Consider the following 15485-nt stretch of genomic DNA (forward strand, 5'->3'; position numbering starts at 1 on the left):
CTGGCTGGCACTTCACGAACGTCTATTCCCTTCTCGTCCTGAGAACCAGAGGAGTCGGAGAAGGGAGGAGACAACAGCGGCCCAGGAAGTCCAGCCCGAGGAGCAGGGGTCAGCCAGCACCCAGGGCAGCCACGGCCCAGACTGGCCACCAGCTGGGGAGGAGTGTGCTAGCTCAGCAGAGCTGGGGTCCGCCAGGGAGAGAGCAGACTCCAGCCATCCCTCCATCGCCAAAGAGAGCAGCTGAGTGTGTGGTCGGCCAGGATGGGTGTTCCTAACGAGAGGCACATTTCCAGGTGCTCGTCCTTGGCCTCTGGCTGGGGGAGCCGCCCCGACCCTCTCCCCACCCCCACATTCTGTGGGCGTCTTTGCCTGCATAGAGATATCTGAAAGCATTATCTGCTGACTTCTTCTGTCACCTCATGACTTTGGGATGTGTTCATCTTGATGTAATTGCATCCAGGCTGCAGGCCTGTGGAAAGCACAGGAGCTCTGATTGGAGGAAGGAAGGAAAGAAAAGTCACGGAGAACAGAAGGCCCAGGGCAGGAAGGGCCAGAGGTGGTGAAGGCATGAAGCCAGGTGGCCGCTGCTCCCAGGAACTGTCGCAGCAGGCGTCCTCTGCCTCTCACGAGCTCCGAGCAAAGACGCGTCTCACTCACACAAGCTCACCCGGCCAGTCCCACCTGACAGGTTAGTGGGGCAAAGCCATGTTGCTGCTGCCCCCTGGGAACTGCCAGGGGGCGGCTGGGATCAGAGCTGCAGACCCCAATTCTCCTGCAAGGGGTCCTGATTCTGGCAGGTCAGCCTACAGCCTTGACGCATCAGCACCCAGCCTGAGGTGCCTCGGGAAGGGGCAACCAGGCCCTTCTCACAGAGTTGGACTAAGAGTCTTTCTAGAACCCATTTCTCTGAAAGAAAGACACACAGAGCAAGAATTCAGCTGGTCCTGGGAGATGGAATAGTGTTTCCCTCCAGTAAGGGGACCCCCCATCCTCTCTGCTGCAGACCCCTTTTCAGCTCCTTCATTCACTCATGCCACCGAAGGCCCGGACCCCCACCCACACCCGGGGGTCTCGGGGGAGGTAACATGTTAATTGATTCACCAGCTTAATCACAGTTTGGCTTTCTTTGCAGTAGCTATTTCTTTTCTACTGGGGCTCCTGTTGGGACCCCCAGGACCTCTCTCAGTTGACAACCCCCTAGGAGGACTCACAGAACTCAGAAAAGCTGTTAATACTCACAGTTACCGTTTATTACAGTGAACAGATGCAGGTTGAAATCAGCAAAGGAAAAAGGTCACGCCGGACGGGGCTGGGAGACACCAGGCGCAAGCTCCCAGGTGTCCACTTCCCGCGGAGGCACGGGGACAGCCCTTAATTCTCCCAGCGAAGGAGTGTGGCCACCCGGGGTGTTTACTGGGGGCCCGCCACACCGGCACGGAGAGCCCGAGTGACTGGCCTGGGCCACCCAGCTCCCCTGTCCTTGACCTAGCCCACCAAAACACACAGGCCCTTTTGGGCGGCAGGCCTTCCGTCAATGTGGAAAGGCCCCCATGACTGCACACGAGCCCTTGGGGGGCAGAGTACACGTTCTTGGATGGAAAAACCTTCCAACCAGGCTATCTCAGGCAGAGACTCTTACTCTCCCCTGCCTTCAGCCCTCAGAAGTAAAAGTCAGTCTTCTCTCTTGCTTATGCAAACCATCTCCACTCTGCCTTTCCCATCCACACCCTGGAGAGGCTCCTGAGCACATCCCGGGCTGGCGCAGGACACCTGAGACTCCCTCCTCCTCCCAGCTCTGCCTGTGGCGTGGTGGTGGGGATCGGGCAGTCAGGGTGCCTCTGGATACAAGAAACAAAACGTTCATAATCATAGTTTAAAATGTTTATTGTGTTTGGGGCAAGAATTCTGACATTGAGTGGTTCCAAGACCCATTCTGTGGCTCCAACACATCAGGGCTCCAGGCCTCTGGGCCTCTTCCTCATGAGCACAGAATGGCTGCACTATATCCTCACACAGCAGAAAGCAGGAAGAAAGGCAGACAGCGGCAGAAACAGCCTTCTTCCTGTGAAGCTCAATGGTTTTATGAGGGAAGAAAAGCTTTCCCAGAAGTTCCCCCACTGACCCCTCAGGTCTCATTCTCCAGAGCTCAGTTACACGTCCACCCCGAACCAGTCCCTGATAGAAAGAAGTGGGACTATCCAGGATGAATTTGAACCAATTGTGAAGCCCCCATCAGTTGGCGGGCCCACCGTCCCCTAAGCCCCTTGCTGAAGCTGCCACTGAACAAAACAGGAGTTCTTGTCAAGGAAAAATGGCTGCAGCACCAGCAAATGTGACCGTGGCCTCTCTGTGGGTCCTTAGATCTAAGGGCTGGAGACACCTCAGTGAGCAAGACACAGTCCCAGTCATGGCTTGGGGCAAGCTGGGCAGATACATAACTGAGGGGCTCTAAAGGGCCACAGAAGACACTTAGAAGTGCCCACGTGAACAACAAGGAGGCAGGACCTGTTAGGAAGTAGTTACTGCCGTCCAGGTAAGCAGGGGTGGAGGGCAAGGGAAGAAGAGAAAGAAGGTGGAATTCTGGACACAACTCCAAAGAAGAGCCTGCTAGGATTAGCTGACGGATTGGGTTCAAAGTATGAAAGACAGCAGGGGTTCCAGAATCATTCCAGAATCATCCCAGTATCCTCCCTGGTCAGCAGTAAAGAGGGTGGCCCTTGGCTGACACGGGAGGGATTGGATCAGGGCAGGTGATGTTCCTTGGACATCCAAAAAGAGATGAGACAAGCAGTCAGGTGCCCAGTCCAGGGCTCAGGAGGGAGCCCCAGGCCGGAGGTTCACTCTAGAGGCATCAGTGTGCACTAATTTCCTCAAAACCATGATGTCAAATTGTGACTGAGCAGGACCCTGTGGGGCCTTCCTGGTACAGACCCCTTCCCCATGTCCTCTGCTGTAACTCCTCTCTGAAAATAGTATCTCATGCATATTTCCTGAGTTTTTCAGATGCTTAAAACCACCACCAAACGGAAGAAATTAACTACTTGATGATCCAGAGCACGTGGCCCCCAGACCTTCTGGTACATAGGGGTTGATGGCACCCCTGTTACCTCAGCTTCAGCCAGAGAATCGTGCACAAGCTGATCACGTACCTGTGACCTCCCCCCACACCTGGCCTTTAAATCGGCTTTGCTGAAGCCCTTTGGGGAGTTCGGAGTTTTCTTGGGCATGAGCCACCCCGTCCTCCTTGCTCGGCCCTGCAATAAACCTTTCTCTGCTCCAAACTCCAAAGTTTCAGTTTGTTTGGCCTCAGGGTGCGGCGGGCGCATGAACTTGCCTTCGGTAACAGAATGAGGCTCTGCAGAGGGTGTGAGTGAAATGGAGGAGAGAAGAGGACCAGGACACATTCTCAGGGGCTCCAACACTTCCCTGCTGGGACAGGAAGATGAAGTGAGACCAGGAGAAAAGACAAGAAGGGGTGGCCATGGATGGGGGCGGAGGGCTGAGAGGCCAGCAGCTGGGGGGTGGCCGGCTCCAGCTGTGTCTCGTGCTGCTGAAAACCAAGGGGGCACGTTGTCCACGCCCCCACAACAGCCCTCGTGGCTCCTATAGACCTCAGAATAACAGCCACTGTCACCTTTAAAGGATTCCTGTCCATGGACTTGTCGTTCCCAAAAACCTCAGCTTCCAGGCTGCCTGTGTGTCTTGTCCAGAAATATGAGTGGTCCCCAGATGACCACTCCAGAAGAAAGCCTGGAAGAGGAAGACCAACAGAAAAAGGAGGAGCAATCTCAAATGAACTGGCTAGAGTTTAAGAAACAGCTCTCTGCAAAGAACTTTAAGAAGAAAGAAAGCGAGATCCCATTTGTATTCTAGGAAGGTCTGAAAAGGTAAAGAACAGGCTGCCATTTAAAAAAAAAAATTAGGGAACAAGAAAATACTCTGGAATACTACACACACTTTGCCAAAATAAACAGTTTAACAGAAAGATAAATACAAAAAAAAAAGTCTCCAAATGTAGAAGGAAACATCAGGAAAATAACGATCGACCACCTAGAAGCTCCCACAACTGACCAATAAAAGTTCCCACAAGGTAGAACAAATAAAAAGCAGGGACAAAAAATTACCCAGAAAGTAATGCAGAGAAATGTGCTGGAGTCAAAGAAAGAAACGATTCTTCTGGACAAGAGAACACGTCACGCACAATGATTCAAAAGTCACGGCAGCATCAGGCGTTGGAGTCCCAGGGTTCCAGGAGGCGGAGGAGCAGTCCTGTGAGGCTGGAGTAGAAGCGAACAGCTGTATAATTCTTTACCTAGCCAGACGATCAGAAAATGTGAGGGCAACATAAATATGTTTTTAGAAATGCAATGCTTTTAAAAAAAAAATTTCACTCGAAAACTCCCTTTCTTAGGGAATTATCATTAATAGATTCCAGCAAAGTGAGCGTGAAAAGCAAGAAATGTGAAGACAGGGGATCGGATAACAGTAGGTCCAACCAAGAGGGAGATGAAGTCACCCAGAAGGACAGGGGATGGGCCCCAGGACCAGAATGGAGCAAAGTGCTGGGAAGGAAGCCTCAGAGCCAATGGACCAGGGGCTTGTGGAGAAATGCTGCAAGATCTATAGAAATGTTGGGGGTTAAACACACAAGGCAAAAGCTACAAGTGACAATGTAACAGTAACCATAAAATCAACAGCAAGGTCCTACTGTTTAGCCCAGGGAACTATGTTCAATATCTCGCAGGAACCTGCAATGAAAAGGAATATATGTACGTACATATATGACTGGAGCATTGTGCTGTGCACCAGAAATTGACGCAACGTTGTAAACTGACTGTACTTCAATTTAAAAAAAGAAAAAGAATCTGGGGGGAGGGCGTGGTCTAGGGGGAAGCAACCAGCTGGGCATTTATTCTCCATTTAGTACCCACTTCTGGCCCAAAATTCACAAGAGCTTTAGCCCTGGTCCAGGATGCAAATGAAATACACACACATTCCGTCACCACTCTTGGCATAAATATGACTGAAGGCTGACTGATCCAGGCGGGGGGCCACCCCAGGTGAAAGCGGGGGTGGGGACAGAGCTAGTGTCCCAGCTTCCCTAGTGCAGTGACGGACCCGCTTGTGGGCAAAGGCGCAACCAGGAAGGCTCCACGATGGGGCGCAAGGCTGCAAATGGCCGGACCGAGAAACCGAGGACAGCGATATGACTCCAAGGGGAGCAGGTCTCAGAGCTGTGAGCCTTCCAGATCCTCCTCAGGGAAGGCTTAGAGCTGCGTGATGAAGAGGCGGTGGGTGGGTCTATGACTCAGTGGGACAGTTGGAAACAGGGGGACTTGGTGTGGTCCCTACGGCAGGGATGTCCTTCTCTCCCCTGCTCACACACAGGGACTCAGGCAGGCACGACTGCAATGCTACCACTCTGCCCACCATCACAGCCCAGCCTGGACATGCCGTCTCCATCACAGGTCCTTGTCATCCCCGTCTCCTCCCAGACCTGCTGCTCCCCCAGCAGCACTCCTCCATCACCACCTGGAAATCAGCCTCGACTGCCAGGTTCTCTCCCATTTCTCTCCCACTCCTCATCTGCTCCATCGATAAATCCAGATAACTCTGCCCTTCAAATATTGTAAACCTGCTCCTCCTCCATCCTGGTCAAGCCCACCTTCATCTCGTGCCTCCTAACGCACTTCCATGTTTCCACCCTGCTCCGACAGTCTCCCCACAGGGCAGTGGCCGGAGGGGGTTCTTCTGCATTTCAGGTCGGACCAGGGCCCTCCTCACTCCACGCCAGACTGCCTGCCCCCTCACTCAGAGCGGTGGACGAGTCCCCCCAGTTAGGGCCCCTGAGCACATCCCCTATTCTTCTCCTCCAGACTTCACTCCTCTCCTGATTGCCTGCTGCTCCTCAAACAAGCCAGGAGCAGCTCCCCTCAGGGCCTTTGCACATGCCTTTCTCAGGTAGCACTGAACTCAAATAAACCACTCAGGGCTCATTCCTCACCTGCTAGAGCAGCTGGGAATATATCGCCAACCCATAAGTAGGCACCTGCTACGACTGACCCTGGTGATTTTATTTTTAATGGAAATGATTCTAAGGTTCATTGAAATTAGTGAATGGGAGCTGTCAGGAACCAGCAGCTTCTCACACCTGGGGGTATCACACCCACTGGAGAAGCCAGATCCCAGCTCCCCTAAGTGTTACAGAGTGCAAACTCATTCTGCTCACTGCATGAGGGGCCAATAAATCAGAAGGTGAGCTGTTGGGGCAAGGAATAACAACTTTATTCAGAAAGACAGCAGACCAAGAAGACAGCAGACTAATGTCCTGGAGAGCCGAGTCAGAATTCAGGCTTCTTTTTATACAAAAAAGGGAAGGAGTTATGGTTGGTTGTTGCAAAATTCTTGGTGTCAGAATCCTTTGTTCTTGAAGCTGTCCATGTGGGTCAGGTCACAAGGTCCCTGTAAACCAACAAGACAAATGTTATTCTCTGTTCTGCAACTTTTTATCTCTGTATGAATGGGAAAGTGTTACACCCTTAAAGGTCAGAGCCTTGAGAATAGGCTCTCCTGTCTATTTCAGGCTCTAGGCAACATCCTTTTACAAAAGGTGCAGAACCAGCAAGACTGAGCACGGGGAACGGAGCCCAGATGGGAAGGATGCTCCCTCTAACCTCCTGGAGACAGAGATGCGGGCCAGGTCCGGCTGATCACTGCGTGGTGAAGGCCAGCAGGAGCCCTGGACGTCGTGCCTCGTTGAGACTTGCCCTTCTCATCCCCGACGCTACTGCGAACACTGTGGTTTCATCAGGGCACACACAGCCCTGGCAGGCAAAGATATTCTCAGCTGGGAAATCACCGTCACAACCACAGGGAGGAAAGAGATGAAAAGCGAGGGTTTCAGGCCGTCTCCCACCGCCCTGCTCCTCCCCCTCACCGCCCCATTCTGCCTGCCTTGAGGTGTCCTCATTTCCTCCTGGTCCCTCCCCCTCTCTTTTGTTTTTCACCCTCTTCTCCTCCTGCTTAATTTCTTAAAATAGAAGAATTTTGAGAAACAAATTACAGACTAATGGCAGTGTTAATTCCCACGAGCTCAGGAAAATGTAGAAGTTAATTTTCAGTCCGAGAGAACATATTTACAGAGCATCTTTTCTCCTTCAGGTCCCAACGTGGGTAAAGCTTACGATGCCTGAGGAGCACTGCCTTGGAGGCGCTGATGCTTCCCACCTTTTCAAAAAGCCATTTCTCCTACCAAACCTGGATCCCTGGGAGCCATGCACACTGTGCCCGGAACGCCCCCTTATCCACCAGTGTCTCCCAGGGCCAGGGTGCTCAGGCTGTCTGCAAGCATGACTCCCCAGGTGGCAGGAACATCTCAGAGCCTTTGCAGCAGAGGGTGCCTACCAGGCTGATGGCCGTGCTGAGAGGACAGCGCTGCCACCAGCCACACTCCAGTGGCAGCGAGCTGCCTCTTTGTGTGGCTGCAGTGCGGCATCTGCTTGACCTAGGGTGCCTATGACAATGTGGAGCCTCCACTGCCCTAAAGCCACCACGGGGTCGGGGGTGTCCTAGATAGAAGGGTCTGGATGTCATGGCAGGCACAGCTTACCAGCCGACAGAGGGCTGAGCACATGGCTCTGGCTCCAAAGCCTCTCAGTGGGTCCTCTGGTCCTCCTTAGCTGTGTCCCAGCTCTGCTCTTTATCCGTGTTTTGTGCGTGCGCACGGGTACACGCATACAGTCCAACGTCCATTCTGGGCAATGACTTGGTCCCAAGCCCCCTCTAGCAGAGGGACCACCCTGACTGAAGGACCCCCCAGGTACTTCCTACAGCACATCTCACTTAAGCTCTCACGGGCCCTGACAGGGAGATACCCTGATCTCCACTTTAAACACAGCAGACGGAAGCCTGGAGAATCAGTAGCTGTCAAGGTCACAGGCAAGGCGCAGCTTTAATCCGCACTTATCCGACCACAGAATGACCCACTTCACACGCCATCACACTCCACCTCGCGCTCCCTGAGGGCGCCTCCTTCCCACAAACACTTCTTAACCCTAAACTGCTTCTTTCTGGTTTTCCTTTTTTTCATAAAAATATTAAGAGAGAAAGAAGACTGGGAGGATGTATTTATAAATTATTAATAAAAGGTTCCTCTTTGGGTGGTCAGACTCTGACTGGGGTTTGGAAAATAAATTTAGATCCTTTAATAAGGTGGAAGAGACTAACCCAGTAGGAAGAAGTTCCCTTTTCTGTCTGTTCCCCCCACTTTACCAAAACACGGTCGAGGACTCCCATTGTGCTTCCGGTGACTTGAAAGTGCATGGAATAAATTATGCCATGGGCTGGAGTAACTGTGAGGCCCTTCACTCCTCCCTTTTGCCCTTAGAATGCATTCTGTAGCATGTGCTTTATTAAAGTAATCCAAATTTATTCAAATTCATTAGCCAGTCACTTTAAAAAGGTCAAAGACCAATTTCTCCAATTCAAGTGAATTCTGCTAACCAACCCAGGGCCTGGTACAGCTGCCAAGCACCCATCCGAGCATCTGAGGACCCCCTGCGGTCTCCAGCCAAGCTCTTCGCTCTCCACCTCTGTCTCTGGGCGATGACACAGCAGGCACTGGACAGTGGCTCCTGGGCAGCAGGCAGAGGGAGTCTCCTGCCCCCTGCAGTGTGCACCCTCGCGCTGGCTAAGCACGCTGATGGCCAGGCTGCAGATGTGTTTCCTGGCACATTGCCCAGCACATAGGAGGGTCCCCAAAATGTCTTTGATTTTGTTTATGCTTATCAGGGCTCAGTCTGACTCACAGCACCCCCTGGACAAGGCCGTGACCCGGCTGCTCTTCACCAACAGACACACCCAATTAAGAAGCCCCCTGTGATGGGACCTGCGTCACACCAGCAATGTACAAATGTCACTGCACTCACAGCGACGTTTAACCCAGGAGGCCCCTGTGCTGTCAGGCAGAACCACTCTATCACTTACTGGCTCTTGGTCAACTTAAGCCTAATTTTTTGTGCCTCAGTTTCTTCAACTGTGCAATGGAGCATATAGACAACTGCCTATAATTATATGGTTGTTTTGAGAAATAGATCAATTTGTGTGTGGGGCACACAGTAAGTGGTCGATATGGTGAGCATTATACCAGTGATGATGGTAATGATGGCGATAATCATGGATAATCATGGCAGTGATGATGATGGTGAGGGTGACGATGGTGACGGTGAGTTATGATGGTGATGGTGAGAGTGATGATGGTGATGGTGAGTGATGATGGTGATGGTGAGAGTGATGATGGTGACAGTGAGTGATGATGGTAATGATGAGATTGATGATGACGATGGTGATACTAATTATGGTGGTAATGGGGTGATGATGATGGTGATGGTCATGATGACAGTGGTGGTTGTGCTGACGATGATGATGGTGATGGTATTGGTAGAGATGATGATAATGGTAATAATGATAATGATGGTGATAATGATGATAGTGACAGTGATTGCAGATCATATTACTTACATTTGACGAGAGTCCAGAGACATCAAAACATTCTCAAGTTCTCAGAGCCAGTAAAAAGATGAAGGTCTGGCTGAATCCACAGTCAGTGCTCTTTCCAGACACCCCATTGCCTTTTCCTGATGTTCATTTCAACTCTCAGCTCGCTTCTCATATCTATTATTCCCTCAGCAGCTCAACACAAGCCCTCCCCCATCCATCACGATTCCATCCACCCTCCTTTTTTGCAAGCATCTTTGCATCTGACCTTCCTCACACAGCCCCAGAATAATGAGCTGCTGCCACGAGGTGCACTGGTGTGTGAATTGCAGGACCTCCCCGCATCCTGAACATCTGGTCCCTCAGCACTCTGAGGAGTTAATGAAATATGCAGAGGCCCAGTGCTACAAATTGGGATTCAGAGGTCCCACCCTCCCTTCCCTTTCAATTTCCTTTTTGAGAATTTGGTTCTCCAACAGCAGTTTCTGTTTGTAATAAATATTTAAGCACTTTGCCTGCCAGGCTTGCAACATGGGAATGCTCGAAGCCGTCAGTCCCAGAGCCTCTGGCTGCCCCACCCAGCCACCCAGGCCCTTCCAGGAAGGCTCAGTGGGACGCTTCTGATATCCTCTAGGCCCATGGATGCTGCAAAGGACTCCTCCTTTGGCTTGTCTTCAGGGTCCAGTCAAGGCTGAGCTCACTGCTACAGCCTCCTCCTTGGTTTCCACGCCTCCAGCCACCCCCCATCCTCAACCCCACTCCTCATTATATCAAATTCACTCCCAGCTTGAACCCCTACAATGTCCTCCTCTGTCTGCAATATAAAGTCCAAACTCATTAACACCCTACTCCAGCCCTCGTGTGATGTCTCCCACCTTCCCAACAGTATTCCACCTATCCATGTGTGCACACGCGCGCGCGCACACACACACACACACACACACACACACACGCACGCTCACACACGCTCATGCGCATATGCTGATTGCACTTCTGGGCTTTGCTCCCATCCATCCTCCCTACATCTGGGCCCTGTACCACGGCCGCCTGCTGCTCTGGGCTGGCTAGCCTATGGTCATGATCCCCCTCGTCTTCCGCCGTCAACTCCTCCGGGAAGCCTCCCTGGCCTGCCTCTCCCAGATCAACCAGAGACTAGGCTGGGCACCCTTCCCCTGTCCTCCTGCACCCCTCCACTCTGCATCTCCCATCTAGCCTCTGTCACAGGGCACAGAACCTGCCCATCTATTTCTCTATCTCTCTCATGGACGCTGGCTTCTTCCAGAGCCCAGCAAGACAGGCAGAACCAGAGTGGCCAGCTGCAAGGCTATGAGAAAGCACCCAAAGAGTTCAGCCCCAACAAAGCCTGATCTGGGGCCCAGTGGGTTCCCCACTTCTCTGCTCCTCTTGCTTCTCAGGGCTCCCTAGCCTGGACCTGCCCCTTTGATCCAATTTCCAGGCTTTCTGAAACGTATCTGTGATGTCCTGAATCTTAAGAAGATACTCCGGGGTGTCACAAGGCTCTAAGGAGTGAAGATAATGGATGGATGTTTAATGAGGTGACACAGGAAGTGTCTGCATCCATTGGCCTGGTAGTGGACCTCCAGTCCCAGCGGCATTCCAATCAATAACCTTTTGTTCTCAACAAAGGAGCCAAAAGGCCTCTCTTATCACAGCCACCTGATCCCAGAGCAACCTATATGAAGCTTGGACCATCAAGCTCAGAAGCCAGCCCACCCCCCAGGAAGACAGTGGGGTCCTAAATCTCAGTTCTCCAGCAGGGGGCGGAAGGGGGTCCTAGCACCAGCTGATCACTGGTCCTCTGCAGGTCAAACCAAGGTGGCGAGTGGAAAAGCCAGCCAGTCCCACTGGGCCCGTGATGGAGACCCCAGCACCCCCGCTCTCACCCCGCTGCCAGCCGTGAGCTGGGAAGGCGACACAAGCCAGCTCTGAGCCTGTTGGAAACTGACTTTGCCCATTCCAACCACCTCTGAATTCATGAACGAGCATGTTCAGGGATACTTACAAACCAGAGTGTTAAGCTGCCCACCGCCCAAGGCGTAGGGAGATGCTCACCCAGAATCCAAAAGAGAAACCCCACAGGGCAGGGATCCTCGAGGGCTGAGGTCGGAGCACCAGTCCCGCCGCCCCACCCACTTTGGAAATCTGCCTGTCAGCTCTGCTATCCCTGAGGCAGGTGTGTTACCAGCCCCAGTTTACAGATGAGAACACTGAGGCTAAGAGAGCTTAAGGAACTTGGCCAAGGAGCCAGAACCCAAGCCTGAGTCAGGACGGGCACGTAGTGGGCGGTGAGGAGCTGGGTCTGCCTTACCTGCCGAGTGGCTGGACCTCCCTGAAGCCATGACCTCGGAGGGCGGCTGTGTGGATTAGCGAGGACGCCTCTGTCGTGTTCTGAAGTCTTCTGGTCCAATATCATGTCCTTCCTGGCTTCGTTTTGTTCTTGGGCGCTTAGCTCTTTTTACCCCTTTCCTGTCATTTAAATGAAATTTCGATAGGAGAGGGAACACTGTCTGAGTTCCATTTTTCTCGCTTAAAAATAAGCCTCTTCTTGCCTTTCGGAAAGGTTTCCCTGAGGTTTTCAGTGCTGCGCTGACCCATTCTCCCCACACCCACACACCCGCACCTTAGAGGTGCCGCAGGCCCCACACCGGTTGCAAGGGGGACTCGGGGACTCACAGCTGGGGGTGGGGGTGGCACAGACCGGGAGGGCAGCTCGATACGCGTGGACGGGGTCTGGAAACGGGCAGCCACACCCTCCTGAGTCGCGGTGTGTGCTGGGGCCTGGGCCAGGGCGGAGCAGCTCAGGACCCGCCACCCCATCCAGGCATACTCCCCCGCCCGCCCCGTGGGGTGCGCTGCTCAGAGCCCGAGGCTTGCCCCGCCCCCTGCGCTTGGGATGTGAGCCCCGCCTTCCCTCCGGCTTGTGGGCCCTCCCACCGCGGGGCCCCGCCCCCACCTTCAGGCCTCTGCGCGCTCTGCGCGGTGTCTGGAGTACTTCATGCCCCCTGTCCCTTACTGTCCCACTTCCTTCACGTCCAGCTCAGCCCTGCACACCTGGACATCCTCCTCTCTGGTCCCTCAGGCCCTGGTGCTTTGATCTGCCCAACCGTTGGCCAGCAGAACAAGCCTTGTCTGTCCAGGTCACCCTCACCCCCCCTAGAGGTGCCATTCTCCAGGAGGGCGCACCAGAGCAGTGTGGGGCTCAGTGACCGGCGGCGGTGTCCAGAGGACAAGGCACAGCTGGCTTTGACTCGTGCTGAGCACAGGCAACTGCCAGACATTAGGGGCCAGAGGCTGGGTCCAGCTGGCAGACGAGGGCCACCACCTGACAAGCCAACACCTGTCCCGGTACCCCCCCACCCCTGCCGCAGGCCCCAGTCTCAAAGGGTGTGGGAGGCCTGTCAGCCCTGGACACCCAGCAGCTCCTGGTCACTGCGGTGTCAGCTCACCCCTGGGAAGGCACACCCTGTACTGGGCGCTGTGCTGAGCACTTAGGGGGCTGTTCCACTTAAATGTGGGACAAAGGCAGTATTTTCCTCATTTTAGCTTCAAGGGCCTGCTAGGAGGCCCTGCTGATTTTGTGGCAAAAATAACTTGCCCACCTCGTGCTTTCCAGCTCCAGGCTCTGCTGGGGCAGGGGGGCTTGGCCCCCTCTGGTCACCTCTGCGAGGAAGAAGCTGTGGTGACAGCGCTGAGGGCATCTCGTCCCAGATGCAGGGTCCAGAGTCACAGAGGGCGACAGGGACAGTGCAGAGCCTCCCCCAGCTCTGCTCCCGGGACCACCCAAGCAAAGGCTGGAAGGGTTCACGCACCTCACCCTTTCAGATGGGGAAACTGAGGCTGGCAGAGGCAACCCAGGACCAGTTCCTGCTGTCTGGTTTTTAGCCCCTGTCCTGCTACCTCTGACTACCCCTCCCTCCCTCTGCCCACAAGTGCCCAGCACCCTCTTCCTCTCTCTGCCCTTTGCTCACTTCCTCTGGTCTCTGCACTGAGGTTTCTTCTGGTTTTCTCAATGACGCTGCATCCCGGGGTCTCCGGGGATCCACAGACTCGCTGCCGGGGGCAGGTTCTCTTCGCAGAACCCTCTGCCCTCCCCTGCCCTGCCCCTCTTCTGAATTCACCCCCTGGCACTTCTCTCTCCTCTCCCACTTTCTTCTAAACCGGCAGAATGTTACCTCTTTCTTCCTTTGGAAGGAAAAAAAAAAAAAAAGTATGTGTAGGCGAGGAAGCCAGTTCCCCCAGACAGCCCAGGCAAAGCGCCCGGGCTGCCTGTCAAAACTGATTTCGAAAGATAATTCTATTTCGAGCGAAAGAATAATGAAAAGACGTCCCCAGCTGTCCTGGAAACAACCCGATTCCCATCAGCCCGGGGCCTGGGCCCGGCCCTGTGCTTCCCCGCGGGTGACATCTGTGCTACCCAGGCAGTCCCCGGGCCGCCCGGCCTCGAGGCTGTTCTCCCCACCACCACCACCCCCGCCTCCGCCCCCGCCCCCGCCCCCCCCCATCCCGTCCTGGCTGGCGCCCTCCCAGAGCCCCCGCGCAGGAGGAATGAGGGAGCGGGTCGCAACCACGGCCTGTGTGCAGATAGGGGCACGCAGCGCGGGCTCGCAGCACAGATCCTGTATATCTGTAAGTTGGCACCTACTGAGTGTCTGAGCGGCCTCGCGCCAGGCGCGGCAACGCGAGAAAGGTGGATTTCCTGTAGCACCAACTATGCTTGCTGGGTTATTTGAGGACGAATATGGCAAAGCTAGAGGCGGGGGAGGCTTGGAACCCAGTCTCTGCATGTGCTGGCAGCTCCCCTGGCAGGCAGTCCGGCCCTGGTTCCACTGTGACCCGTCCCAGCTCGCCCCTCTGTGGTCAGCACCCAGCAGGAGGAAAGGGTCAGCCTCTTGCCTGTGATGCACAAGGACCACCCGGGCAGGGGCCCCTTCACCTGATGCTAGCCTTCTCTTCTCCCACCCTCTTCCCTCTATTCCTGCCCAGCAGTACCTGGTGAGGACTCTGCAAACATTCCCCTTCCTCATTGCCACGATCTGCCCATCACACCCCCAGGACTCCTCCATGAGCATCAGTGCAGGGCTTGAGAACATGAGGAAATAGTGGAGAGGCACGGATGCAGGAAGGAAGGAGGTCCAGGAAACCAGGCGGGTGGGAGCCCCGGGGAGGGCAGTATCCCGGCCGGCCCACATCCTGCATCCCAGCCCTCCTCTGCGTATTTTTCTGCATTACACTCGCCGCCTCCTCGTACCCCACGCACTTGATGGCATTGATCATGCTTGTTGTCTGCCTCCCTCTAATGACTCTCAGTTCCCTAAGGACAAGGATTCTCCTCTCTTTTGTTCACTGCTGTACCCCTAGGACCTGCGACTGTGACCACAACATTGGATGCCCGCTGGGTCTGGTGGGAGCCAGGGCTGGCAGGTCAGGTTCTGCTCATCGCAAGGAGCCCCAACTTTTTGCCAGGCTTTACCCCAGATGCGTCCCACCCACATACCTCATGTGAGCTCTCAGAGGGAGGCATTATTCTTCTAGTCTGAGGATGCTGAGGACCCAAGGCTCTGAGCCTCTCCCCTGCGCACATGACCGCCAACCCATGGAGGAGGCTGCTGGAAGCGGCCTGGATCCCAGGGGCCATGGCTACTGTCCCCCAGGGAGCAGGCACCTCAGAGGGACCCCCAACCCATGTACACAGCCCCTGAGAAGGAGCCCTCTGCGCTGGAGGAAAGGAGGGAGAAGGAAGCTACTGCCAAAGTTTTCCTTATCCCGTGCAAATGACGTTTCTTCCAGCGAGTGGGGACTTCCACATGACAGCACAGGGAGCACGACCACGTCCCCCCCCAGCTTGCTCCCTTGCACTACTGGACCCTTCTGTTGGGCGAACACATCACATGGGATGCAGCCACGGAGCCAGGTTGTTTATGCCCCATCTTCTCCTCAAATGTGTCTTATTGGGCGGTCCTTCTACTCCA

The 15485-nt window shown here is 54.4% G+C and overlaps 1 long non-coding RNA gene across 2 annotated transcripts; it reads right to left on the minus strand.

Annotated features, from left to right (window-relative positions):
* Positions 1–6261: 6261 nt before the first annotated feature.
* LOC105074220 (uncharacterized) lies at positions 6262–14643 on the minus strand. 2 transcript variants are annotated; one of them, XR_006727199.2, is made up of 5 exons: positions 14506–14603; positions 13485–13698; positions 11825–11982; positions 6675–6847; positions 6262–6462 (listed from the first exon to the last, which is right to left on the minus strand). It is a non-coding gene; the product is annotated as an uncharacterized LOC105074220 (long non-coding RNA). The 2 variants fall into 2 exon arrangements; XR_835767.3 differs by lacking the exon at positions 13485–13698 and having other exon boundaries at positions 14506–14643.
* Positions 14644–15485: the final 842 nt, after the last annotated feature.

The sequence above is a fragment of the Camelus bactrianus genome, chromosome 5 (genome assembly GCF_048773025.1).
Source record: "Camelus bactrianus isolate YW-2024 breed Bactrian camel chromosome 5, ASM4877302v1, whole genome shotgun sequence".
In the NCBI taxonomy this organism is placed as follows: domain Eukaryota; kingdom Metazoa; phylum Chordata; class Mammalia; order Artiodactyla; family Camelidae; genus Camelus; species Camelus bactrianus.